General features: G+C 38.6%; 1 pseudogene; it reads right to left on the bottom strand.

The window, feature by feature from the left end:
- Positions 1–1,802: 1,802 nt before the first annotated feature.
- LOC118617010 lies at positions 1,803–27,614 on the bottom strand (annotated as a pseudogene).

The following is a 27,614-nucleotide window of genomic DNA, read 5'->3' as shown; positions in this document are numbered from 1 at the left end:
AGAATGAATAGTGTTATACTTTTTTTTCTAAGAATACTAGAACATTGTGGTCGTAGAGGCTCAAACTAAATCCTATTTGTCTCTTGATGCCAACACTCATACTCCAGTTATGTGGTCTATCAAATGTAGATAACACTACCTACTTCTATAATGAATTCATTTCTTATTTACTAGGCAACTACACAAATTTAAAATATTCCCAGCTCAAACTTTGAGCTATCTCTAAGGATTGTCTCCTCTGAGGATTAAGTGAGATGATGTGACTAGAGGACTTGCGTGCAGTAGTCATTCAATACGCATTAACTTTGTTAGGATTAGCATATAGGTGCTCAGGTTACATGCAGTTAATACATTTACATGTGGATAGCATCATTTCAATTATTTTAGCACAGATTTTTACCTCTGTCAAATCTAACATACTTGTGTTTTGTTCAAAACAGATCAAAGTTTAAAGGATGATAAAGAATTAATTTTCTAAAGATTCCATAACTTTTCATGGGACAAAGGAGAAACAGGACCACCTCAAGATTCACTACCACTTCTGAATGTTGGTCAATTTATCCACGCAAGTAAAGACAATAACACAAGCATTGTCTGCTCAAAACACAAATAAGAGTTGATCATCTATGGTGGGCCCTGAATTTCTGTTTTTCAGAAATTCCAAAAAGATGATACTGTCCCCCAAAATATCACTTTATCTTCCCAAAACTTGAAATTCCAAATTTTAGTGTTTCTTTCCATTAAAAGCTAAGATCTCTCCTATCATATTCAAGTACTCTTGAAAAACATACTCTCCAATGGAATTATTGGCTCTCCATACTTGCTCTTATTTACAATTATGACTTTGACCAACTGCCTCTCCTGACATAGCCAGCCCCATAATCCAGGTGATTTTTCCATTCCTTGTTAGCTGTGCACTAACAATCCAAATATAAGTTCATTTGAAATCATTAAAGAGCAATAATGCTGTACAGACAACAAACTAAACACTCTTATGTTATCAATATTTATAAGCAATTATGTAAACACACTATACAGATTTTGAAAAATACAATGAGCCAAAGAAGAAAATCAGTATCACCATCCACCCAGAGAGATTCTATGTGAATATCAACAAAGAACTCAGGCCCTGCTATTTTTATATATCATAAGTATTTTCCCTGGTGATACAATATTTTTATTAGAAGCTGCTCTAATGAGTGTGTAATATGCATCCACACATTTGCACTGTAATTCATTTCAACAACTATTGTTGATGCCAAGATTTTAGTATCATAAATAGCACAATAATAAATATATTTATAAACAAACATGTGAGAATTATATATTACTTGAAAATAGTGTCCTAAGAGGAGAATTCCTGATCCAAAGTTAATGAAGCATCTATTTTTTAGTTAGTAGTTTATTTTGTTTTCAAGGAAGATTGTACTAGTTAACATTAAGTAAGAACGCTGTTAAAAATATTTCCAGTAACATTTACTTTTAGCTAAATGGAAATATAACTAATTTATGTTCATTGCAGAAAATTTAGAAAATACAAGAGAAAATTGTTAAATTCTACTAAAAAATGTTACCATTCACAATGTATAGTTGTTCTTTTCTTTTCACCAGAGCTTTTGTGTGTAGATTTACACATTTTTTAAGGATAATTTAAAATACACAGTTTTGAAATCTACATAATTTTTCTCTTCATATTATCATGAACATTCGCTAATGTTTGATTTTTTCCTCCTATCTCTTTAATGTTTTACACAGAAAAATGTTATTTTAATTACTATACATGTTTAAATTTTAGGAAGTTATTAAGTAGATGCACTTTTCTCCATAGGTTTAGTGTGATCTCCAGTTACCATTTTCTGAGACCTTTCCAATAGCTTATCCCATAATGTAAAATGTGCCCCTAACTTAACAGGAAGAAAACCCTGAGATCTTCAAATAAGACTTGTCTGTTTGGCTTGAGCATTGCGAATGGCTAATATGTCATACTAGAAACAAATACTTGTTCTTAGAACAAAAGGGCCCTCACTCACGTCCCTAATGTTTCCAGGTCTGTGTAGCTTGACTCCTCTCTCAGGGTTCTAAAATGGCTTCTCTTTTATGAAATCCATTTTATACTTGTTAGATTGAAATATTCCTAATGCCACTTTTGCACCAACTTCCAGAATTTCAAATAGAAGATCTTTATAAATGAAAGCAAGAGCATCTTTTGTGAAAGAATGTAGGTTCTTTTTCATTGGCATCCACTCATCAAGTCTCTTATCTGAAACTACATCAGAGCAGAAGGTTCCAGCAATTACAGAAACTTAGAGTTCTGACCACACATGTTGGAATCCCCCCTCTGTCTTACAGCTCGTCGTCATGGCACGAGAGTGCCAGTAAGCCTCATTAATTTCCCCTGGATCATGAGCTCTGAAACTAAGAAGTTTAATTGCACAGGACTTGGTCAAAGGCTTATACATGTCTCATGGCCTTCCATCCACAAGAGCCAGAATATACTTCATACAGGATCACTCTTTTCTTCAATCCTCACCCGAGGATGTGTTTTTTGTTTGTTTTGTTTTTATTTTAGACAGAGGAAAGTAGAAGGAGAGAGAGAAACGTCAATGTGAGAGAGAAGCATCAATCTGTTGCCTCCCTTACTCACCCAACTGGAACTGAACACCAAATGTTTTGGTTTAGCTGAGGATGCTCCAACCGACAGAGTCACACCTGGCCTGGGCACAGTACCACTCTCTTAAATGCATGGCAAAACTGTAAGGAGTTGCAGTGTTTTTATTCATCATAAACATAGTACCCATGTCTGTTTTCCCAAAGTGTTTAATTTCAATCTTCTCAGTTCGGAGAGCTAGTGATAACTGCCTGTTTTTCTTTTTATTAAAGAGATTATTCTTCATTTCTATCAGTTTGGTTGGTGACAGTTATAAAGCTGGTAATGTAGCCATAAATTCCAGCAAGCCCCTCCACCAGGGGCGGCATGCTGGAGCTTCAGTCCCCATACCTCAAAGATGCCTCCTTTGGGGCTACAGAAACCAGCACTAGCAGATCTGCGAATTCTCAGCCCCCATCCCCAAACCTTCCCTAATCAGAAACTCAGATGATTCATCCCACACATGACTGTCTCTCTGTTGTCCAACCCCAACAGCTTACCAAGTCTTCAAATGTCAATGGTCAGAATGACTCTCATGAGCTTCAGCTCCCCTCCCACCATATTTTCATCATTTTTCCCCCTAGTGTAATTGCAAGTACCTCCACCCTGTTCTATGTCCATTCCAATCATCTACTATACCATACTCCATAATGCTAGAGAGTATTCTTTCTAATAGTGAAATAAAACACTGTCATTTCAGTGGTTACAATAATTCATTTGAGATAAAGTCCTGTTTTTTTTTGTTGTTTGTTTGTTTGTTTGTTTGTTTTTTAATGTGACATCCTTCACATTTATTCTTGAGCGTTAACTTGCACTTAGGCAAGGCTAACTCACTTTTTCTTCTCTGACTGTGTTGCTCTTTCATGAGTATGTGCATTCCTTGTTTGAAGCCTGCTGTAGGGATGAAGAACAGGGCCCTGGAGGCACACTGCCTGGATTTAAATTCAGGCTGTGCCTGCTGTTGAGCTTAAGTAATTCGCTTTTTTTGTGCTTTACTTGTAAAATTAAAATAGTCATAGTGCTAACTCATGGGATAGTTATAAGGATTGAAAAAGAATACTTGTAAGGTGCTTGAAACAGTAATTAGCACAGGTATTACATAAATGTCTATTAAATAAAGGCTTTCCTTCTGCCTATTCTAATGCCTGCCTTGCACAATCTGCCTGACTTTGAGATCTCTCCAAAGTGCTTCTTCTGAACTAGACTGAGATGCCTGCCTCTTCTCTTTTACCTTCATCCTGTCACTTTTCACAGCGTTGGACTGTCCACATCTGCTCCCCAAACTGACAGTGTCTGAGGGAGAGGCTGACTTTCTTCCTTCCTTGCCAGCTTCCAGCACAAACCTCACCAATGCCCTGCTAGCTGTGGTCTGTCATTATCTATTTTGTAGATAAACAATATTTTATTCCTGGGAGTTTTGATTAAGGTCTTTTTTACCACTCGTCCTTCTTGAGGGCACTATGGTTACAACATCCTAAGTAAATTAAAAAAAAATTGTTTTGAACCCTGGCCACTTTGGTTCAGAGGTTGGAAATGGCAGTCCACAGATCAAAGGATCTTGAGTTGGATTCCTGATCTGATCCGGGGCACATACCTGGGTTGCAGGTTCAGTCCCTGGTCCTGGTTGGGTTCATGCAGGAAGCAACCAATCAATGTGTCTCTCTCACATCGATGTTTCTCTCCCTTCCTCCCTTCCACTTAATCTAAAAATCAATGAAAAATATCCTTGGGTAAGGATTAAGTAAAATAAAAAATAATTTTTTGAAAAGCCCAGACTCACAGCAAAATGCTAAAAAGACAAAGGTCGTTCGTCCCTGGCAGGAGGCAGTGGGAGCGGCCAGGGCCCAGCAACCTGAGCCACCAGTGCACCTGGTACCATCGGAGCAGTGGACACTCTGTGTCAACACAGACCAGTGCACAGTAGTGGAGCTGCCAGGGTGCCAGTTGTGGAAGCCAAGGACAACAGGGAGCCTGGCACCATCCCCCAAGTACCAGCCCAACCAGAGTCTAGATATACCCCAGCAACAGAGGCTGGGGAGCAGACATCCGTCCCTAGGCAACAGAAGCACAGACCAGCAGCTGAGACCCATCCCCCAAAACTACAGCACAGGCTGAGCAGGAGTTGAGCCCCACAGGGCAGCAGCATTCCCCAGCCACCAGCAGTGAGACCTGGGGCTCCACAGAGGCCTGTGCGACCCAGTGGCCCACAAGAGCAGTGGGAAGCTGAAGCCCCAGAGGGACTGGTGTAATCCAGCTGCCCGCCTGTGGGATCTGTGGGGTGCTGGGCACCAGAGAGGCCTGTGCGATCCAGCAGGGACTGTGCGATCCAGTTACCTGTGGGGGAGCACCAGAGAGTCCTATGTGACTCAGCTGCACACAAGATAGGCTTAGAGGATGTAAAAATGGCCACAGAGTGAATGAAAGCTACACAGACGATCTCCCAGGACCAAACAGGAATTACAACTAAAATAAAGACAAATCTTCAGAAAAAAAGCAACAGAAAAGCAGCAGGACAAGACCATATAACCAGGGATACTGGTAGGATCTGCAGAAGTGCAAGAGGGTGGTGAGCTGGGAGCCCACGAACAGCAGCAGTCTTAGCTGTGAGCAGCACCCTATGGGAATAAAGACTAAGCCCACTCCACAGTGCAAAGAGCCGGGACAGAGCTCTAAAATAGCCACAGCCACTTACCTGGGGCTCTGGCAGAGGGAGGGCCGACTGGGCTAGAATTCAGTGGGGACACATGGGATTTGGAGAGCACTCAGTGTTTTTGCTGAGTTGCTGCCAAAAAGGACGGTGGCCAGTGTGCTTCTAGAGCTGTGGGGAAGAGCAGCAACCCCTTCCTAGGAAATTCACCCTTTTCCAGGTGAGGCAAAGAAATGCAAATTGAGGCTCATTAACAACTAGCCTATCCCACCCTCTGGAAATCCTCTTATGCAGAACACCAGGGCTACATTCCAAGGTCCTGAGTAACTGAGACTACTAGCCTCCAGGAAAAAGCTAGAGGATAACTGAACCTTTCCTAGGCTTGCAAATCTACCCAGGAAAGTAAGACTTGACAGTGGTGTTTAAGGTGGGCCCATCGAGTCTCATCCAAATCTAGTAGAGGGAGCCACAAACAGCAGAACACCAACACCTACAGGGAAAATTTGACAGGCTCCAAAACCCACCGAGATAGCCAAAATGGTGAAACAAAAAAACAAATTGCAAAAGAACAAGAGAACTCTACCTAAGATGAGATAAATGAAATACAGTTATGCAAATTATCAGAGATACAGTTCAGAGCCATGATCTTGAGGAATCTCAACAGCATGAGTAAGGACTTCAGCACTATAAGTAAAGATACAGAAACACTGAAAACCAACCAAGTGGAAATGAAGAATGACATAGCAGAAATAAAGAACACATTGGAAGAACTAACCAGCAAAGTAGAGGAAGTTGAGTTCCGGATCACTGAATTAGAAGACAGGGAAGAAAAACATCTACCAATCAGAAAACCAAAAGGAAAAAACAATTAAAAAACAGGAAGATAGCTTAAGAGAACTGTGAGACAACGGAAAACATAATAACATTTGCATCGTAGGAGTCCCTGAGGAGGAAGAAAATGGGCAAGGGTTACAGACAATATTTGAAGAAATAGTGACAGAAAACTTTCCAAACTTAGTAAAGAAAGAAGGCATTCAATATCAAGAAGCACAGAGAGCCCCAAGTAAGAGAACCCAAAGAGGCACACACCAAGACACATAGTAATTAAAATGCCAAAAATTAAAGACAAAGAGAGAATCCTAAAGGCAGCAAGAGATAAACAACAGTCACCTACAAAGGAAACCCCATAAGCCTCTCTGCTGAGTTCTTAACAGAAACACTATAGGCCAAAAGGGAATGGCATGATGTAATCAAGGTCATGAAAAACAAGGATCTAAAACCAAGACTACTCTTTCCAGCAAGGCTATCATTCAAAATAGAAGGTCAAATAAAGAGCTTCCCAGACAAAAAAAAAGGTAAGAGAATATATTAACACCAAACCAGCACTGCAAGGTATGCTAAAAAGACTGCTGTAATTAATAGAAGAAATAGAAAGAAAAATAGAACCACACTAAACAAAAATGGCAATAAATAATTACATATCAATTATCACCTTAAATGTGAATGGATTGCATGCTCCAATAAAAAGACACAGAGTAGCTGACTGGATAAGAAAGCATGACTCAAATATATGTCGTTTACAAGAGACCCACCTCACAACAAAAGACTCACATAGGCTGAAAGTGAAGGGATGGAAAAAAATCTTTCAAGCAAACGAAAAGCAAAAAAGAGCTGGGGTAGCAATACTCATATCTGATAAAGTAGATTTCAAATAAAGGCCATAACTAGAGACAAAGAAGGCCACTACATAATATTGAAAGGATATATTCAACACGAAGATATACCCTTGATAAACATATATGCACCCAATGTAGGAGCACCAATATATATTAAAAATCTTCTGGAGGACTTCAAAAAAGAAATCAACAGCAATACAATCATAGCACAGGACTTCAACACCCCGCTGACACCACTGGATAGATCCTCTAGACAAAAAATTTAACAAGGAAACACAGACTCTAAATGAAGTGCTAGATCAAATGGATTTAGTAGATACCTACAGAGAATTACAACCCAAAACTGCAGAATTCACATTCTTCTCAAGTGAACATGGGACATTCTCAAAGATAGACCACATTTTAGGGCTCAAAATAAGTCTCTACAAGTTCAAGAAGATTGAAATCATATCAAGCATCTTCTCAGATCACAATGGCATAAAACTAGAAATCAATTGCAACAAGAACATTCAAAGACCATTGAAAACATGAAGGCTAAATAGCATGTTATTGAGCAATTAATGGGATACCATGGAGATCAAGGAAGAAATTAAAAACTTCCTGGAAACCAATGAAAATGAACACACAACAACACAAAATCTATGGGATGAAGCAAAAGCAGTTCTGAGAGGGAAGTTCATAGCACTAGAGGCCTACCTCAAGAAGCAAGATAAATTTCTAACAGACTATCTAACCTCATAACTTAAAGAACTAAAAAGCAAACAAACAACAACAACAACAAAAAAAAAACCCAGAGCAAGTAGAAGAAAGGAAATAGTAAAGATCAGAACAGAAATAAATGACATGGAGACCAAATCCAATTCAAAGGATCAATGAAACAAAGAGCTGGTTCTTTAAAAAGATAAACAAGATTGATGGACCCTTAGACTCACCAAGAAACAAAGAGAGACAACCCAAATAAAGAAAATCAGAAATGAAAGAGGAGAAATAATAACTGACACCACAGAAATACAAAGGATAGTGAACAAATATTATGAACAATTATATGGCAACAAATTTGACATTCTAAGCAAAATGGACAAATTTTAGAAACAAATAGTCTCCCAAAACTGAACCGGGAGGAGATCGAAAACTTGAAGAGACCAGTAACAACTCAGGAAATTGAAGATGTAATCAAGACTCTCCCAGGCCCGGATGGCTTCACAGAGCAATTTTACCGAACGTTCAAAGAAAACTAACACCAATTCTCCTCAAACTGTTTCAAAAAATTCAAGAAAAAAGACTTCCCCACTCGTTTTATGAGGTGAGCATAATTATAATTCCAAAACCATAAAAAGACACTACAAAGAAAGAAAACTACAGGCCAGTATGCCTGATGAACATAGATGCCAACGTCCTGAACAAAAGACTAGCAAATTGAATTCAGCAATATATCAAAAAATTATTCACCATGACCAAGTGGAATTCATCCCAGGGTTGCAAGGCTGGTACAATATTCGCAAGTCAATAAATGTGATAAACCACATAAACAAAATGTAAGATAAAAACCACATGATTATATCAATAAATGCTGAAAAAGCCTTCAACAAAATCCAGCACCCATTTCTGATAAAAACGCTCTGCAATTTGGGAATAGAGGAATCATACCTTGACATAATAAAGGCCATATATGAAAGACCTACAGCCAACATCATACTCAATGGGCAAAAACTAAAAGCATTTCCCTTAAGAACAGGAACAAGGCAAGGATGCCCACTTTTGCCACTCTTATTTAACAGAGTACTGGAAGTCTTAGCCACAGCACTCAGACAAGAAGACAAAATAAAAGGGATCCAAATTGGAAAGGAGGAATTGAAACTGTCATTATTCACAGATGACATGATATTATACATAGAAAACCCCAAAGACTCCATCAAAAATCTATTAGACTTTATAAATGAATTTGGCAAAGTAGCTGGATACAAAATTAATGTCAAGAATTCGATGACATTTTTATACACCAATGATGAACTCACAGAAAGAGAAACTAAAAAAACAGTCCCATTTGCCATCCTGGCAAATAAATTAAGATACTTAGGACTAACCTTAACCAAAGAAGTTAAGGGCCTATTCGCAGAAAACTACAGGACATTGAAAAAAGAAATAGAGGATAATATAATAAAGTGGAAGCACATACCTTGTTCATGGATTGGAAGAATTAACATCAATAAAATGTCCATACTGCCTAAAGCAATCTATAGATTCAATGCAATCCCCATCAAAATACCAAAGACACACTTCACAGAACTAGAACAAATATTTCAAAAGTTCATATGGAACAAAATAAAACCTCGAATAGCCACAACAATCTTGAAAAAGAAGAACAAAGTAGGAGGGATCACATGACCAGATTTCAAGTTATACTACTACAAAGCCACTATAATCAAATCAGCCTGTTACTGGCACAAGAACAGGAGATAGATCAATGGAACAGAATAGAGAACCCAAAAATGGACCCAAGTCATTATGCTCAATTAATATTTGACAAGGGTGGCAAGAGCATGTAGTGGAGTAAAGACAGCCTTTTAAATAAATGGTGATGAAAAAATAAGACAGCTACATGCAAACAAATGAAACTAGACCATCAACTTACACCTTACACAAGAATAAACTCAAAATGGATAAAAGACTTAAATGTGACTCATGTATCTATAAAAATTCTAGAAGAAAATGTAGGCCACAAAATTTCAGACATCATATGCAGCAGAATTTTCACTGATACATCACCTAAGGCAACAGAAACAAAGGAGAAAATGAACACATGGAACTACATCAAACTCAAAAGCTTCTGCACAGTGAAAGAAACAACCACCAAAATGAAAAGGAAGCCTACTATATGGGAGAGCATAATTGCCAATTATACATCTGAAAAGGGTTTAATTTCCAAAATCTATAGAATGCTCATACAACTCAAAAAAAGGAAGACAAAGAACCCAATTAAAAAATGGGCAGAAGAACTAAATAGACACCTCTCCAAATAGGACATACAAATGGCTAAGAGACATATGAAGAAATGCTCAACATCACTAATCATCAGAGAGATGCAAATTAAAACAACAATGAGGTATTACCTCACACCTGTTAGAATGGCTGCCATCAACAAATCATCAAACAACAAGTGATGGCAAGGGTGTGGAGAAAGGGGACTCTAGTTCACTGCTGGTGGGAATGCAGACTGGTGCAGCCACTATGGAAAACAATATGCTGTCACCTCAAAAAATTAAAAATTGAACTTTCATTTGACCCAGTAATCCCACTTCTAGGAATATACCCTAAGAAGCCTGAAACACAAATCAGAAAGAATATATGTACCCCATGTTTGTATCAGCACTATTTACAATAGCTGAGATCTGGAAACAACCCAAATGTCCATCATTAGACAAATGGAGTACTATGCAGCTGTAAGAAAGAAAAATCTCTTATACTTTGAAATGACATGGATGGACCTGGAATGTATTATCCTAAGCAAAACAAAACAAACACAGAAAGACAAGTATCATATGATCTCACTTATTTGTAGAATATACTGAACATAACTGTCTGAGGAATGGGATAGTCCCAGAGACATGGAAGTGGGGTACAGACTGACAATCCCCAGAAGAGAAGGTTGTGGGGGAGAGATAAGCCACAGAACTTATATGCATGTATGCATGAACAATGGACATGGACAACAAAGCTGGGGACAGGGCAGAGAGGGAGGGTGAGCGGGGTTTCAGTGGGGAAAAAAGGAGAAACATCTGTAACAAAAATTAATTAAATATAAAAAATAAAATAATAATATGGTACTAAAAAATTAAAATAAGAAATAAAAAGAGAATGGTCAAAATCCACTTCTATTTACCTTGTAGTTTTCATATAGGAAACAAGCAACATATGCCACATAATAAAGTGAAAATTTATAACAAACCAGCCACATTCATTGAGATTGTAAGTTGTAGCAATTAGAACTGAGCACAATGAGAAGACATGAGAGAAGAAAATACCATGAACATGACTTGAGAAGATGGCTGGGGCTCTGCTGGGTTTTAGAGCACACATCTACAAGGTTAGTTAAAAATACTAAAGATCTGTAACAGGCTGTAATTCAGAAAAATAAATAATGTAGTGTCCAGAGTTATAAAGAAGCAATAAATGGAGTCAGTAGAACAGAACATTTGGATTCAACAATGAAATATTTCAGAGAGATATGAGTTTTATTTTGTATTCAAATCTATTATACGATTTGAACAGAGAAGGCTGAACTAGGTAAGGGAGGTGAATAGCACACTCAAAGTCATAAAGGCAAAAAAAAAAAAAAAAAAAAGGACAAATGGACTAAAGAAAAGCTTTTCAAAGGATATAAACAATTGAAAAATTTTCTCTGCCTGATAGTTATTCAGAAAAAAAGTAGGTGAATGGACTACAAAATCTGAAAATCTTTTACCAAACAAGTATTTAAGTAAACATGAATGAGGTCAAATCATTTTGTAAATGAAGATGTTATAAAAATATAGGTATTTATTTATTTTTTTAATTTTAATTTTTATTCTTTTAACTCATCTTTATTGTTGAATGTATTACAGATGTTTGTTCCTTTTTTCCCCATTGACCCCCTCCTCCCCAATCCCGCACCCCTCCTTGCCTTCCCCACACTATTGTATGTGTCCATTGGTTATGCATATACGCATAGAAGTTTTTTGGTTTATCTCATCTCACTCTCCCTCCCCCGTTTTCTTTGAGGTTCATCAGTCTAACAACCAATTTGTACTTCTTAATTTCTTTGTCTTTTTCACCCATCCCCCCAACCCCCACCCATCAGGCAAGCAACAAAAAGTTCTCTGTATCTATAAGTCTGTTTCTGTTCTGCTTGCTCATTTTGTTTGTAGATTCAATTGTTGATAGATATGTATTAATTGCCATTATATTGTTCATATTTTTGTCCTCCTTCAAGAAGACCCATCAACATTTCATGCAATATTTGTTTGGTGGTGATGAATCCCTTTAGCTTTTTCTAGACTGGGAAACTCTTGATATGTCCATATATTCTAAATGATAGCTTTGCAGGATAGAGTAATCTTGGTTGTAGGTCATTGCTTTTCATCAACTTGAATATCTCTTGTCACTTCTTTCTGGCCTGCAAAGTTTCTTTTGAGAATTCAACTGACGGGTTTTTTTTTTTTTTTAATTTTTTTATTTATTAACTTGTTTCTGTTACAGATGTTTCTCATTTTTTCCCCATTGACACCCTCTACCCCCCCCCGCCCCACCCCATCCCCAGCTTTGTTGTCTATGCTCATTGGTCATGCATACATGCATGTAAGTTTTGTGGTTTATCTCTTCTCCCACTCAACCCCCTCTTCTGAGGCTTGTCAGTCTGTACCCCACCTCTATGTCTCTGGGTTAGTTTTCTTCAGCACTTTGTTTAGTTCATTATATTCCACAAATAAGTGAGATCAAGTGATATTTGTATTTCTCTGCTTGGCTTGTTTCTCTGACCATAATACTCCCCAGGTCCTTCCATGCCATCTCAAAGGATAAGAGATCTTTCTTTCTTATACCTGCATAGTATTCCATTGTGTACATGTACCACCCTTTTTAATCAACTCATGTACTTATAGACACTTGGGTTATTTCCAGATCTTAGATATTGTAAATAGTGCTGCTATGAACATAGGGGTACATATTTTCTTTCTGATTGGTGTTTCAGGTTTCCTAAGGTATATTCCTAGACGTGGGATCACTGGGTCAAACAGCAGTTCAATTTTTAACTTTTTGAGATAACACTATAGTGTTTTCCACAGTGGCTGTACCAGTCTGCATTCCCACAAGCAGTGTACCAAGACAATATGCTCAATCAATATTTTACAAAGGTGGCAAGAGCATACAGTGGAGTCAAGATAGTCTCTTTAATAAATGGTGTTGGAAAAATTGGACAGTTATTTACAAAAAGAGGAAGCTAGAACACCACTTACACCATACATGAGAATAAACTCAAAATGAATAAAAGACTTAAATGTAACTTGTGAATACATAAAAATTCTAGAAGAAAATGTAAGCAACAATATTTCAGACAGCATATGTAGCAGAATTTTCACTGATACATCACCTAAGGCAACAGAAACAAAGGAGAAAATGAACACATGGGACTACATCAAACTCGAAAGCTTCTGCACAGCAAAAGATACAATCATCAAAATGAAAAGGAAACCCACTGTATGGGAGAGCATCATTGCCAATGATATATCAGATAAGGCGTTAATTTCCAATATATAGAGAGTGCTCATACAACTCAACAAAAGGAAGACAAAGAACCCAATTAAAAAATGAGCAGAGGAACTAAATAGACACCTCTCCAAACAGGACATACAAATGGCTAAGAGACATATAAAGCAATGCTCAACATCACTAATCATCAGAGAGATGCAAATTAAAACAACAATGAGGTATCACCTCACACCTGTCAGAACAGCTGCCATCAACAAATCATCAAACAAGTGTTGGCGAGGGTGTGGAGAAAAGAGGACTCAACTGACAGTCTTGTAGGAGATCCTTTGTGGGTAACAGACTGCTTTACTCTCATTGCTTTTAAGATTCTCTTTTTGCATTTAACCTTTGGCATTTTTATGATGATGTGTCTTGGTGTGGACCTCTTTGGGTTCACCTTGTTTGGGACTCTCTGTGCTTCCTGGGCTTGTATGTCTGTTTCTTTCACCAAGTTAGGGAAGTCTTGTGTCATTATTGTTTCAAATAGGTTTTCAATGTCTTGCTTTCTCTCTTCTCCTTCAGGCATCCCTATGATGTGAATATTGGCATACTTGAAGTTGTCCCAGAGGCTCCTTACACTATCTTCATTTTTTTGGGATTCTTTTTTCTTCTTGCTGTTCTGGTTGGGTGTTTTCTGCTTCCTCATATTCCAAATCAATGGTTTGATTTTTTTGGCTTTACCTATTCTACTATTGATTCCCTGTAAATTATTCTTTATTTCAGTTAGTGCATCCTTCATTTCCGACTGGTCCTTTTTTATGTTGTTGATGTTCTCACTAAGTTCCTTGGAGGTCTCCTTAAGTTTTCTGAAGGTCTCAATAAGTCCCTTAAATGTCTCACCAAGTTCCTTGAGCAACCTTATAACCTATGTTTTCAACTCTGCATCTGATTGATTGCTTATCTCCATTTTGTTTAGTTTTTTCCTGGAGTTTTGTTCAGTTCTTTCATTTGAGACATGTTTTTTTGTCTACTCATTTGGGCGGCTTCCCTGTAATTGTGTCTATATATTAGGCAGAGTTGCTATGCCTCCTAGGCTTTGTAGGGTGGCCTACTGTTGTAGGTGTCCTATAGAATCCAGTGGCACAGTCTTCCTTATTACCCCAGCTGGACCCTTGAGGTGCACCCCTAGTGTGGACTGTATCCCCTTCTGTTGTATTTGAGTTTTGATTGCTGTTGGCATGTCAATGGAAAGGATTTACTCAGGCAGATCAGCTGCAAGAATTGGCTGTGCCCATTGACCACTGGCCTTTTCCTACCTTGTAGGATCAGCCATGTAGAGGCCTACCACACAGAGCAAGACTTATGACTTACTTTATCAGGGCTCTGGTACCCACTGAGTTCACTCATTGTGTGTATCACTTATGGAGGTAGTAGGGGAGTGGTGTTTTGATGTGGTCTGAAGCTGTCCACTGAGTGTGCTGGCTCTGGGGCAAGGTTAGCCACTGCCTGTGTTTTATCTGGGGCCACCAGGCATCAGGTACAAAGTGATCTGTCGATGGCTTCTTTTTGTGCTGGGCTTGGAGGTGTCCAGGAAAAGCCAAGTTGTGAACCAATGCTGGCTATTTCTATTGCCAGGCCTGGGGCCCCTTAATGAGAGGTATGGAGCTCCCTGAGACCAGATGCTGCTTATTTGAGAGATTTTAGGAAACACCGAAGCAGGATCCAAGACAGGTAACTCCTATGGTAAATCCTTTGGAAACAGCTTGGGTGAGCCTGAAAGTTCGGTGGGGCGAGACCTCAGGGAATCTCCAGGACAGGGCAAACAGTGTGGACCAGGTTGGTGGAGTTCCAGATATAACGGCTCTCTGCCTGCCCTGAGGGAGAAGTACTCACCAAAGGAACAATGGGCTCTGCCAGCATGTCTGTCTAGGAGAAAGCTGCCACTCCTGCCCTTACCCCGAGGCCAACAACTCAGTTCTTTCCTGCATGTCTCTGGTGCCCCTCAATCTGTCTTCCCTCTGAGTTCAGAAGAAGCAAATCCCAGTAAATCTGTGCACGGGCCCTTTAAGGGGAGCTGCCTGGGGCTCCACTCAGTTCCCACTGATTTTCCAGCCAGAGGTAATGGGGACTTCTCTTCCTGGCACTGGAACCCTGAACTGGGCAACTGGTGTGGGATAGGGACCCCTCACTCCTCAGGGAGGACCTTCCCAGCCAAGATGTCCTCCTGATTTTTATCTGCCACACGTGGGTGTGGGACCAGCCCGCCTCTTCCCCCCTACCAGTCTTTGTGTGGCTGCTTCTTTAATTTCGTAGAGTTGTAGGACTTCCATTCAGCTTGATGTCAGGCAGTTCTGAATGATGGTTGTGTTGTAGTTTAGTTTTAATTTTGATGTGGTTATGGGAGAAAGTTTACCTACCCACCATCTTGACAAAATTTATAGGTATTTTTATAATACCAATAATGTTACTATGAAGTTTATAACAATAATAATATTAAATAATAAGATAATAATAGTTCTACAATTGATGATAATAATGAGGATGATTACCATTGTGTTAATAGGCCAGGGGAAGCAAGACATAAGGACAAACATGGATGTTCTAGATAGAGCTATTTATATACTTGTAAAACTAAACACCTGGGTATCTAATATTAACTATACCAGTGAATATGCAATTGTTTCCTAATAAAAAGTGCTTCAAAGGCAAATAAACAATATCCTGAGTCTATTGGTCTCTAAGTTAAGATAAATTTAATGAGTTAAATGTAAATGCATAAGACACACATGAATTTAAATTCTTTTAAAAATACACAAAGTATTAAGAATTAAGGAGACAAAGTGTTTGACACAAGCATTTTTTGTGACGATCAACATTGTTGTGTTCTGTCTATTAAATTAATCTAGAAATAAAAACTAGTTTTAAGTAGGAGAACTGAAGCAATAAAATCTCCTCCAAGGTATGGATTTGAATGAATAAGTTCCTAAGGCTTAAAAAAAAATCGCCTATGCGGGGATATTCGAGCAAATGTCCACCATATGTGGCCTACTCTGTGTCTAGTCCATTGTTGCATCATTATGTGTCTGGTTCATGCAGTAGAGGAGACAACATTTGAGTATGTGTAAGAAAAATGTCGATCCTTCTTTAGTGGCAGGATTGACTTAATCACAGCCTGTACTCTTTAATTGGTTCAAAACTGTTCTTAACTCAAATCATTTCTTAACACTTTAGGCCCACACTTTACTATAATCTCTGCTGATATGTTTGTTGGAAGATGACATTGTGTTCCTGCAAATAAACCTGAATTGTTATGAAACTTGAATAGCTTGGTTATTTTTACATTTACTGGTGGTTAAGTCCAGCTGATGGAAAACGCACTGTGACAGGTGATGTCCATCTTGACAGCCTGCAACAGCAAAGAAAAAGAATAATGAAATGAGAATGAAAAATTGGTGAGTTTTGATACTTATTCCTTTTAGTTCTTTTACTTTTACTTTTTATTGAGTTTATTGGGGTGACACTGGTTAACAAACTTTTACAGATTTCAGGAGGACAATTCTACTACACATCATCTGTACACTGCATTTTGTCTTTACCACTCCAGTCAAGTCTCCATTCATCACCATTTATTCCCCCATACTCTCCTGCAGCTCCATCCCCCAACCCTGGGCAATCACCACACTGTTGTCAGTGTCCATAAGTTTTTCCTCTTTATTATCTTCTAGCTCAATCATTTCACCCACCAACCTAGCCTGCCTCTCCCCACCACATCTCTCAGCATGCTCTCAATGAATTAGTCAGCTCAGTTGGTTAGAGCAATGTCCCAATATAGCGAAGGTTTCAGGTTTGATCCCTGGTCAGGGCACATACAAGAATCAACCAATGAATGTATAAATAAGTAGAAAAACAAATTAATGTTTCTCTTTCTCTCACTCTCTTTCTCCCTTAAAAAATGAATCAGTTAAAAAAAAAAAAAGTGGTGCTTTACTTTTTTTAGAAAAGTTATCTTTATTGTTGAAAGTATTACAGATGTTCCCTTTCCTCTGCCCCACCGCCCCCTCCTTCTTCTCCATCTCTCCCGCCACTCCCGCCCCTGCCTGCCTTCACACCACTATTGTCTGTGTCCATTAGTTATGTATATTGTTGTTTCTGGCTAACATGGTGCCTCTATTCAAGCATGCCAGTTCAGAGATTTTGGGACATTGCTTCATTCTTCTTGAATCAGAGATACTGTAACGAGCATTTTGCTATTCCTCAAATTCTCCCAGTTATGCATTGCCATCATCCCCTTCATGCCTTTTATAACAGCCAGAAAGTCCAGTCAGTTATGTTTTTGTACCATTTCTCAAAGTCATCCTTTCTTTTCTCTTCCCATTGCCAGTTTCCAAAAGCAGGCCCTATCTCTTGGCCCTAAACTGCAGTTTTAAAAAAGAAGAAATCATTAGTTTCTCTTCTACTTCAGCTTTGCCCCATAGCCTGGTAGCAGCAGCTTAACAACCCTAAAGCAGATATTTTATACCATCACTCTTTTACTTAATGTTATTCAATGTCACCCTATTGCTCAAAATCTAAAGTTTTAAACCAGAATACTAGAGAGAAGTGCTTACTCAATAAATATCTGTTAAAAGAATGAATTTATTTCTCTTATTTATAATCCTCTAACCTGTCTCCAAACTACCTCCTACTATTTAAGGACACAATCTCTCTGGGGTAGACAAATGGCTCTACAAAGATCTCCATTCTCTAATTGTTGGGATTTTTAAAAAATATGTTTTAATCAATTTTAGAGAGAAAGGAAGGGAGAGGGGGAGAGAGAGAGAGAGAAACATCAATGTGAGAGAGAAACATCGATTCATTGCCTCCCATTATGTGCCAACCTGCCACCCGGCCATGTGCCCTGACCAGGGAGTCGAACCGGTGACCTTTAGTGCATGGGATGATGCTCAACCAACTAAGCGACACCAGCCAGGGTTAATCAATGGGTGGTAGAGAAGAGAGATGAATATTATTTATGGCCTTGGAACCCACTACTCTAGCAGGAACTGTAGCTTGCTATACTAAATCTGTTTTAAATTCTTGTTTTTTCAAGAGGTTGTGGCCAACCGAAACTTTGAAGAGTTGTGAAAAAAATTGAAATTAATGTGGGGCAGTAACATTTCAGAGCCTGAAAAGGGATGCTGCACTGGGTGATATGGGGGTTCTCTTAAGGTCCCTAATTCAACCTAAAATTTCACCTGCATTTGTGGAGAGCTCCTGTGCACTCTGGCAGCGTCCCAGTCCTAGTGCCTGCTTCTCCGTTTTCTGCTTTATAGCCTTTGTGGAAGTTACAGGAAGCTCACTCACTCTGCACACAAGGAGGGCAGCTTGGAAGTGTGGGGTAATTAATACCCTTTGAGTACAACCCTCAACAACAGTGGACAGGAATTATGGTAAAGGCTCTAGCTACAGAGAAACAATTTTGAGAGTATCCAGCAGGACTGAGCCCCAGTTGCCCACAGTGGTAATCCACTCTTCATTGGCATCTCTTCCTTCCATGGAATGCCATCTCTCTCAACTTTCTCTACCATATAGTCTGTCTACCTTCATTACTTCTACAATAGTTGTATTAACAAACATGAAGTGTTCCTAGGTCCCCTCTTTTCAGGTATATGGAAGCTGGTTAAAACCCTAAAAGAAATACCTGCCTACACAACAATCTTTCCGGGAGCACCTACCTGAATGAAGTGTGTTTTCAAATGTGTAAATCTAGCATAGCCAGACTGAAGTAAAGCTTTTGTGTGAGATGAAGGCAGTCAGAGCTTAAACTTTGAAAATTATAAAATTCCAATTTCAAGATGACTTCTAATAGATTCCATTTAAAACATAACCATTAACCTGAGTAAAATTATAAGTAGGTGAGAGTATGAGTAGGCATGCTATGGTTAATTAATATGAAACAGTAATTTTATCAGACTAGATATGCCTAGTGAATAAACATGAATAGTTAGAACCTTTTATAGAACTTCTGAAGAAGTAATTTATTTATATATTATTTCTGCATTTATTAGATTCAAAGACATTAAGAGAAATCCTGGGATCACAGAATGTTAAACAGGAAGGACCTTAGAGATCATCCAATTTCATCCTCTGTCTCTCCATCTTCCTTCTTGCCCAGGGAAAGTTATATAGCATTAAAGTTAATTATAGACTCTGCAGCCAAATAACCTTGGTTTTTGGCTATGATCAAGTTACCTAACTTTTCCACCTCTCAGTTTCTCAGCTGTGCAATGGGAATAACAAAACTATCTCATTAGAGGGCTACCGGAGAATTGAATGTATTAATACATAGGAGATCTTAGAACAATTTGTCACACACCTAAGAACACAGTAAATTTTATTATTTTCTTGTTCTTCTTCCTTCAGCAACTCTTTATTGAGCACCTACTATATACAATCATTGACAAGATACTGAAAATATAAAGATGATTGTCATGGTCTCTGCCTCCAAGGTGCTGAGAAACTCAGAGGAAATGAACACGAGATTGCACAAGACACCACAATACTGTGAATGAACAGACCACCATGGAACAGTGTTTGCAGATAAGATGATATTTTAACTTCTCCTGAAGGTTAAGTAAGCTCTCTGGAAAGGTGTTGCTACTGCTGCTGATAATGATAATGATAATAATGAATAGTAATTAATAATGCAGTCTTTAGTTAGTGGCTAGCATACAGTGGACCCTAACAAAAAGCCAGACTATTTGTAGTATCAATATGTACTATTTGGTTTGATCTCAGGAAGCTTCCATGAGTTCAGTTTTATTTTTATATCTATCTTTGATCTTAGGGAACAGAGGCCAAGAGAGATTATGATATTTTCCCAAGGTTATGAGGAGAGTAAATGCCAAAGTTGCAAAGTGAGTACAGTGCATTTTAAGCAGTGAGAAGAAGAGTGGGGAGCACACCTAATTGTGAAAAGCAAGGCACGACAGACACTTAGTGAGGAAAATGAAGAGTGCTCAGAGTGTTAAAGATGATGGCTGGTGATGAAGAATCTTGCACGTTTTGCTCAAATCTTCAAAGTAATACCGAAAGACCCTATAGGAAAGGAGAAGACTGTGGGTGTTCATGAGGGGAGAAACAAGAGTAACTGCTACCACTAACAAGATGTTTATATCCATCTTTTTTTCTCTTAATTCTCCCAACAATCTGTGACCTACATAATAGTATATTTTTGGTACAAAAAGGAAGCTTACATTTAGAGACGTCAATCATTTTTCCTAAGGACTTTGGGAAAATTATTCTATAGTTGGTGCACTTAGACATATCTTAATTGGGAAAGAAGGTAAGGAAATGTTGAAATCAAGAGTGACTGTGGTTTCTGGAATAGGTTACTGAGTAAGAAATGATAATAATAAATGAGATTATAGGAGAGTTTTAGCGGTAGAGGAAAACATAAGGAATCCGGGTTTTGCATAAAGACTGCACTGATTATTGGACTTCCTAGGGGAGTTTTAGATGGACAGTTGGAATATGCATCTGACTTCAGAAGAGAAGTAAGATAAGAGTGGCAATGCAGCTAATGATTTACACTTCTGCATATATAACCATCACATTCATTGACCTGAGGTCTAGGGCCATAGGAATCACGGGAGGATGAGAAGGTTAAAATGTGTTTCAGAAGAAATGTAAAGAGAAATAATATGAAAATAATTAGCATATTAGTAATATTTTACAAGACAGAAATCTTAATGTCCAATACAGTAAAGAAAAATAAAGATTGACTTGATTTCTTTAGTTTTTATTTGATATATGAAGGGTTAAAGTAGGTGTTTTTCTAATAGTTAGAGAAGCAACCATGATCCCCTGAGGTTACTCTGAGAAGGAAGGTGGCAAAGTGTAAGTGAAATAACACTTCACCCTGACCCTGAAGGTCAGTCAGAAAATGGACAAGGGTGGGGGAAATGAACCTTGACTTCTGCCTCAGTATTCCCTCTCTGAATTGAATCTGGGAGAGCAAAAAGTCTATTAGATAATTTGAAAGAGTACTAATTTCAGGGGCCATGACTCACTCCTTCAATGGAGACCATTTGGGAAGAATGATTCTGCTCTGAACACTGAGGCAGCCCAGTTAGCAAAGAGGGTGGAGCAGCATGGTTGACTTTCTTGGTTTTGTAGGGGGAGACCACACTGGAAGTCACCAGGTCTGTGAGCAGCCTTACTGGTTGGATGAGGTAAATTTTTGTCAAGACAAAGAAGATGCATGGCCCAGAATGTATGTGTTAGCCTTCTGAAACAGGGAGCAAGCTGAACCAACCAGGCGGGAGATGGCTACGTTCCTGGAAGGACTATGACATCCATAAGTTCAAACGTTAAAGCTTTAGTTTCAGAGGCATGTAGAAGGCCCAATAACAAAGTGGGCAGGATTAACAAAGAAGATATCAGCTAGTGCACATGCAAGAAACAGAGGGAGGGCAGAGGAAGCCAATCTAAATTAATGCAAAACTAAGAGACTCCATTAAGGTATGGGAACTACATTTTCTTCCCCTGGTCCAAAAACTCAACTTCTTAGCAAACAAATCAGTAAGAAGAAAATAGCTGGTCCTAGTTTCTATTTGTTGTTCTTATCCTTTGCTCCAGTTTTTATCTTACACTCCTTTTCTGCCGTTTGTGGTTTTAACTGAGAATTTTATATGATTCCCATTTTCTTTTTCTCTCCTTTATTAGCATATAAGTTCTACTTAAAAAACAACATTTTGTCTGGCCAGTATGGCTAAGCAGTTGAGCGTCAACCCATGCACCAAGAGGTCACCAGTTTGATTCCCAGTCAGGGCACATGCCCAGGTTGTGGGCCTGATTCCCAGTGGGGGGCATGCAGGAGGTGGCCAATCAATGTTCTCTCTCATTCATGTTTTCATCTCTCTCTCCCTCTCCCTTTCTCTCTCTCTAAAATTAATAAAGGAAAAAAAATTCTAAATTACAAAAAAAAAAAACATTTTTAAGAGGTTACCTTAGAGTTTGCAATATACATTTATAAGTAATGCAAGTCCACTGTCAAGTAGCATTATTCCACGACATGGGCAGCATGGGTACTTGAAAATAACAAAATAATACAAATCCCTTTCACCCTTCCTTTGCATTATGACTCTTTCATTTCACTTATATACACACATGCATAGTGGATATATGTGATAAACATACAGTTGAAACGTTGTTACTATTAATTTGAAAAAACTTATCTGTTAGATCAATAAAGAATAAGAAAAAAGTTTTTATTTTCCCTTCACCAATTCCTTCTTCAATGTTCTTTATTTCCTTGTGTAAATCTGAGTTTCTGACCTAGTTATTTTTCTTTTCTCAATGGAAGTGTTTGTTGTTGTGGTGGTGGTAGTGGTGCAGGTGATGGTTGTGTGGTTGTTGTTTAACAGTTCTTGTCTACTGGCAACACATTTCCTCCATTTTTGATTGTCTGGAAAAGTTTTGATTTTTTTCTCACTTTTTTTTTTCAATGTATAAGAGAAAATTTATTTAGAAAGTCACAGAGGCAGAAGTGAGTCATAGAAAAAATGGGTTAGAAAACAAGTTACAGAGGAAAAGAAGGGGCCATGGAGCTGAGCAGAGAGAAGGGTAAAGGTGACAGGCCTCGGGGGGAGGCAGGGGACAGGAAAAGCAGAGGGTCTGCTCCCCAGAGGGAGAGCACCTCTCCTTCACTTTTGAAAAATAATTCCATGGGGTATTATTGTTCTAGGTTAGTGTCATTTTTTTCTCCCTCAACACTTTAAATATTTCATTTCACTCTTGCACTGTGGCTGAAGAGAAATCGAATGTAATTTGTCCTTGTTCCTCTATAGGTGAGGTATTTTTATTTTTCTGGCTGCTCTGATTCGAAACTTTTCTCTCTGATTTTCTGTAATTTGAAAGTAATATGCTGAGGTGTTGTGGGTTTATTTTGGCATTTTCTGCTTGGTGTTTTCTGAGCTTCCTAGTTCTGTGGTTCAGTGTTTCACATTAATTTGGGAAAATTCTCATTGCTTCAAATATTTCTTTTGTTCCTTTCTCTCTTTTTTCTCCTGGTATTTCTAATACATGTGGAGTACACCGATTTTTTTTTTTCACAATCCTTGGATATTTTATTCTGTCTTTTTCAGTCTTAATTCTTTTTCTTTTTCAGTTTTCAGGGATTCTATTGATATACCCTTTGAGTCAGAGATGCTTTCCTCAGCCATATCCCTTCTACTAATAAGCTTATCAAAGGCTTTTTTAAAATCCCGTTAGTGTTTTTGTTCTCTAGCTCTTTTGTCATTGTTTGTTTCTTTTCTTAGGATTTTCATTTCTGCTTATATTGTCTATCTGTTTTTACAGGCTATCTACTTTATCCACTAGAACTCAGCTTATTAAGCACAGTTGTTTTAAATTCTTGATTTGGTTATTTCAACATCCCTGCCATTTCTGGTACTAATACTTGCTGTCTCTTCAAATTGTGTTTTTGACCTTCGAAATACCTTGTAATTTATCTTGAGCACTGGACATGAAGTCCTGAGTAAAGAAACTGCTGTAAATAAGCCTTTAGCTCTGTGGTGGTGATAGGAGGAGGGAGTCTTCACTAGTCCTGTGATGAGACGTCAGTGTTTAGTGAGCCTGTGTCTCTGGACCGTGACCTTCACCAGTGTTTCTCAGTACTTTTCAGTCCCCTTAGGTGGGTGAGAATGGCTGCAGCTGCTGGGGCTGGAGGTGGATATTCCCTTTCCTCCTGTCACCAAGGCTCTGTTAAAAGCCCAGCAGGTCAGGTTTCTCTTCACCAGTTTCCCCAGAGGGCAGGCGTTGAGAAGCAGAACAGAGTGCTCTGGGCTATCCCAAAACAGTTCCACTTCGCATTCCCCTGTGGAAATAGGACATTTTTCTCAGATAATTTACTGTGATAATCTGGTCAAGCTCCTAGGGGTAAATGTCACAATATTTGTGCGCCCCACCCCACCCCCATGACAGAGGCCCCCTGGAGTTTTAACTCAGGTTTGTCCACACGGAGCCTCCAGACACTTTTCAATTCCAGTTCAGGTTTTCCTAGCCCAGCAGAGTTCCATTAGTGGTTTCCACTTGTGAATTTCTGCTCCCATAAACCAAGGCCCCCTGTATTCACCTGTTTATCCAGTCTCAGGGGGAGCGGCTTGCCCTATGTCCTTCCCTCCTTGGCAGATGCAAGAGGAGTGGGTGATTTTTCTGTCTGTTCAGCTTTTTACTTGTTATTAGGACCAAGTGGCAATTTCCAACCTCCTTATGTGCAGAACCAGAAAAGAATGGAGTAGCATTTCCAATTTCCAGACGTGCAGAATCAGAAAGCAGAAATCCATCCATGTTCTTGTTCAGTGTGTAATCAAGACTCAAAGAGCCCTGGCCAGTTTGGCTCCGCGGTTAGAGCATCGGTCTGCGGTCCAGAGAGACCTGGGTTCGTTTCCTGCTAAGGGCACATGGCTTGGTTGCAGTTTGTCCCCGGCCCTGGTTGGGTCATGTGGGTGGCAGCCACTCGATGTGTCCCTTTCACGTCAATGTTTCTCTCTCTCCCTCCCACTCTATCTGAACAAAAAATGGAAAAAAAAAGAGACTCAGAGAGGAATCACTGTATTTGTGCATGCATGCTTGTGGAAAAGAGAAAAAACTACAACAGCAAAGCATTATTCAGAATCTGAAAAATTAAAAGTTAATTGAAAATAGTATAGCATTAAGAGGGCCCTCTTCCTGGGAATTGACCGAGGAAAGCAGGAGAGGACACCCCTCCCCTGCCACAGTGGATCCTGTCCATCTGTGAGTGTGAAGAGGCAGGAAGCCAGGGATTACCCCGGCTCAGTGCTCCATTGAAGTGCTCATAGGAGAGAAAAATCACCCTGGGTTTTTCTGGAGAGAAATGTCTATTTGAAGTACATATATTCATAAAATCTGATTTGATGAACCCAAAAATTTCTTTGATATGGTTATGACTGGGAACACCATGTTAGATATATCTTCTGTGGAGGAACCATCTTAAAAAAAACTGTATTGGTCTGTACCCCGCTTCCGCGTCTCTGGGACTACCCCATTCCTCAAACTGTTATGTTCATTATATTCCACAAATAAGTGAGATCATATGAAACTTGTCTTTCTCTGTTTGGCTAAGGAGTGGGGAGGCGGGGGAGGGATGAACCACAGAACTTACACGCATGTATGCATGAACAGTGGACATGGACAACAATCTGGGGAAGGGGCGGGGGAGGGGGATCAGTGGGGGAAAAAGGAGAAACATCTGTAACAAAAATTAATCAATAAAAAAAAACTGTATTGGACACTTAAGATGAAGAACACATCAAAAAAAATGTTTTATTTCTTAAGGGGTCAGACAAATAGGAGAGCTAAACAAGAGTGTGCTGTGGTTGGTGGAAATTCAGATTCCTTACTTTTGTTCTGAAAAAATACTTCCCGAAACTGCAAGTAATGTTGAAATTTCCAAAAGTCTCAACTGAAAGCCAAAAGTTTATAATAATGGTTGGACATTTCAACTGCTACAGATTTTGCAACTATGCTGTCAGGCCTCCTGGGATGTTCTTTCAAACTCCCTGGGCAGCAAGCAGTAAGAGTAGGTGTAAAAAGGAGCAAGCTGTAAAAGAATTTAAGATTTTCCTTCCTGTTTCCTAAGCAAGTTAACTGCCAAAAAGGAAAAAAAAATTTTTTTGAATCCTCACTCGAGGATATATTTATTGATTTGAGAGAGCACAGAAGGGAGAGAGAGATATATTGATGTGAGAGAGAAACATTGACTGGTTGGTTGTCTCTTGCACATGCCCCAACCAGAGATCAAAACTGCAATTTAGGTAGGTGCCCTGACCAGGAATTAAACCTGAAACCTTTTTTGTGTATGGGATAGCACTCCAGAAAACTGAGCCACCTGGCCAGGGGAAAAAAAAAAAAATCTTTACTTGAAAATAAAGGAATCTTCCATCAATGCTGGCTTTTAACTTTTAGACTTTGAAAAGGAGCTACTTCTAAAGAGACTCTACAGAGAATCTTAGCCTGAACTGAAGTGAGACACGCCCCCCCCCCCCCCAGATTTTATTGAGGATAGTGAATAGTGAAAGGACTCCCATGTATGCTTCCAAAGGTATGAGAGCAAGGCAAAAAGCATATAATAAAGGTGTACATTATGATAGAAGCTTCTACATGATACCTCATTTAAAGTAATCCTTTAATCTATGTATCTGAACTGCAATTTATTGTCCAGCTTAGAGATTATAAAAACAAAGCTCAGTAAGGACAGTATCAGACTCAATATTCACTAAAAACCAGGGCCTGCATTCAAACCCATTTCTGCCTTGCAGAAGAAAATGAAAATAAAACTCCACTTTCCAACTAGTCTATGCTTCTTGATGTGACCAAATCCCTATTTTCTATAAATCCTTCAAATATGCAAGAAGAGAAAAGGTCAAATAACAACAGCAAAACAAATAGTAATAATTTTAAAAAATTAAAGACCAGTATAACTGTGAGGGTAGAGTGTACTTTTTACAAGATTTTATGTTTTAATATGTATTTGTCTTATAGCTAAGACCATTCAACTTTCCTATTATATCATTCTGGTGCTCATTTTCTTCTTGACCAAGTTTTTCTCAAAGCTTATTGACTGACTCCTTATTTTATTTTGACTTGTTTGCTTTCTACACTGTTACTTATCTGTTATCCAGAAATGTTTATTCTTTAGTTTCCTGAATCTGGTACATGGATTACCTATTTTCTTTATTCTCAGATACATAAACTTTTATGTATTCCTTTAAGAAAGAGTTTACAGGGAGTAAAATCTCTGAGTTTTTACATTTCAAACTGTCTTTATTCCTCACCTTGATTAATGCTTTGCTCGAGAATAGATATCAATTTTAAAAACATTTTTCCTAGACAAGCATGTTCTATCGCTCTCTAATATCCCATGATGCTTATGAGAAATATGACGCACATCTTAAAACTGATCCTTTGTAGATAGCTAGTTTAGCTGCTTTTTGTTTTGTTTTGTTTGTTTTTTCTGGTGTGTGCCCCTAGTGGGAACCAAACCCAGGACTCTCTGGTACATAGGCTGACACTCAACCACTGAGCCAAACTGGCCAGGACTAGTTTAGCTTTAACTTTTGTTTTGAATCCTCCTCCTAGCAACTTTTAACACCTTTTTTCCTAAATTTTGTGATATTTCTAATTGTGTTGATTCTTTTTATTTTTTTCGCTAAATGCTTCCCACTTAAGCGATTCATTTAATTATAAAAGCACTGTTCTTTTGCCTTATGGAAATGTTACTTCATTCTCACTTTATGAATTTCCCACTGCTACTATAACAAGTTAATGAACACTTAGTGTTAGTGGTTCAAACCAACACAAAGTTATAACCTTACATTTCTGTCACTGGAAGTCCTAAAATCAAGGTGTCGTCCACCAT

Source organism: Molossus molossus, unplaced genomic scaffold, assembly GCF_014108415.1.
Source record: "Molossus molossus isolate mMolMol1 unplaced genomic scaffold, mMolMol1.p scaffold_m16_p_5, whole genome shotgun sequence".
In the NCBI taxonomy this organism is placed as follows: domain Eukaryota; kingdom Metazoa; phylum Chordata; class Mammalia; order Chiroptera; family Molossidae; genus Molossus; species Molossus molossus.
Note: the sequence above shows the minus strand (reverse complement) of the source record. Positions and strands in the feature narration are given on the sequence as shown.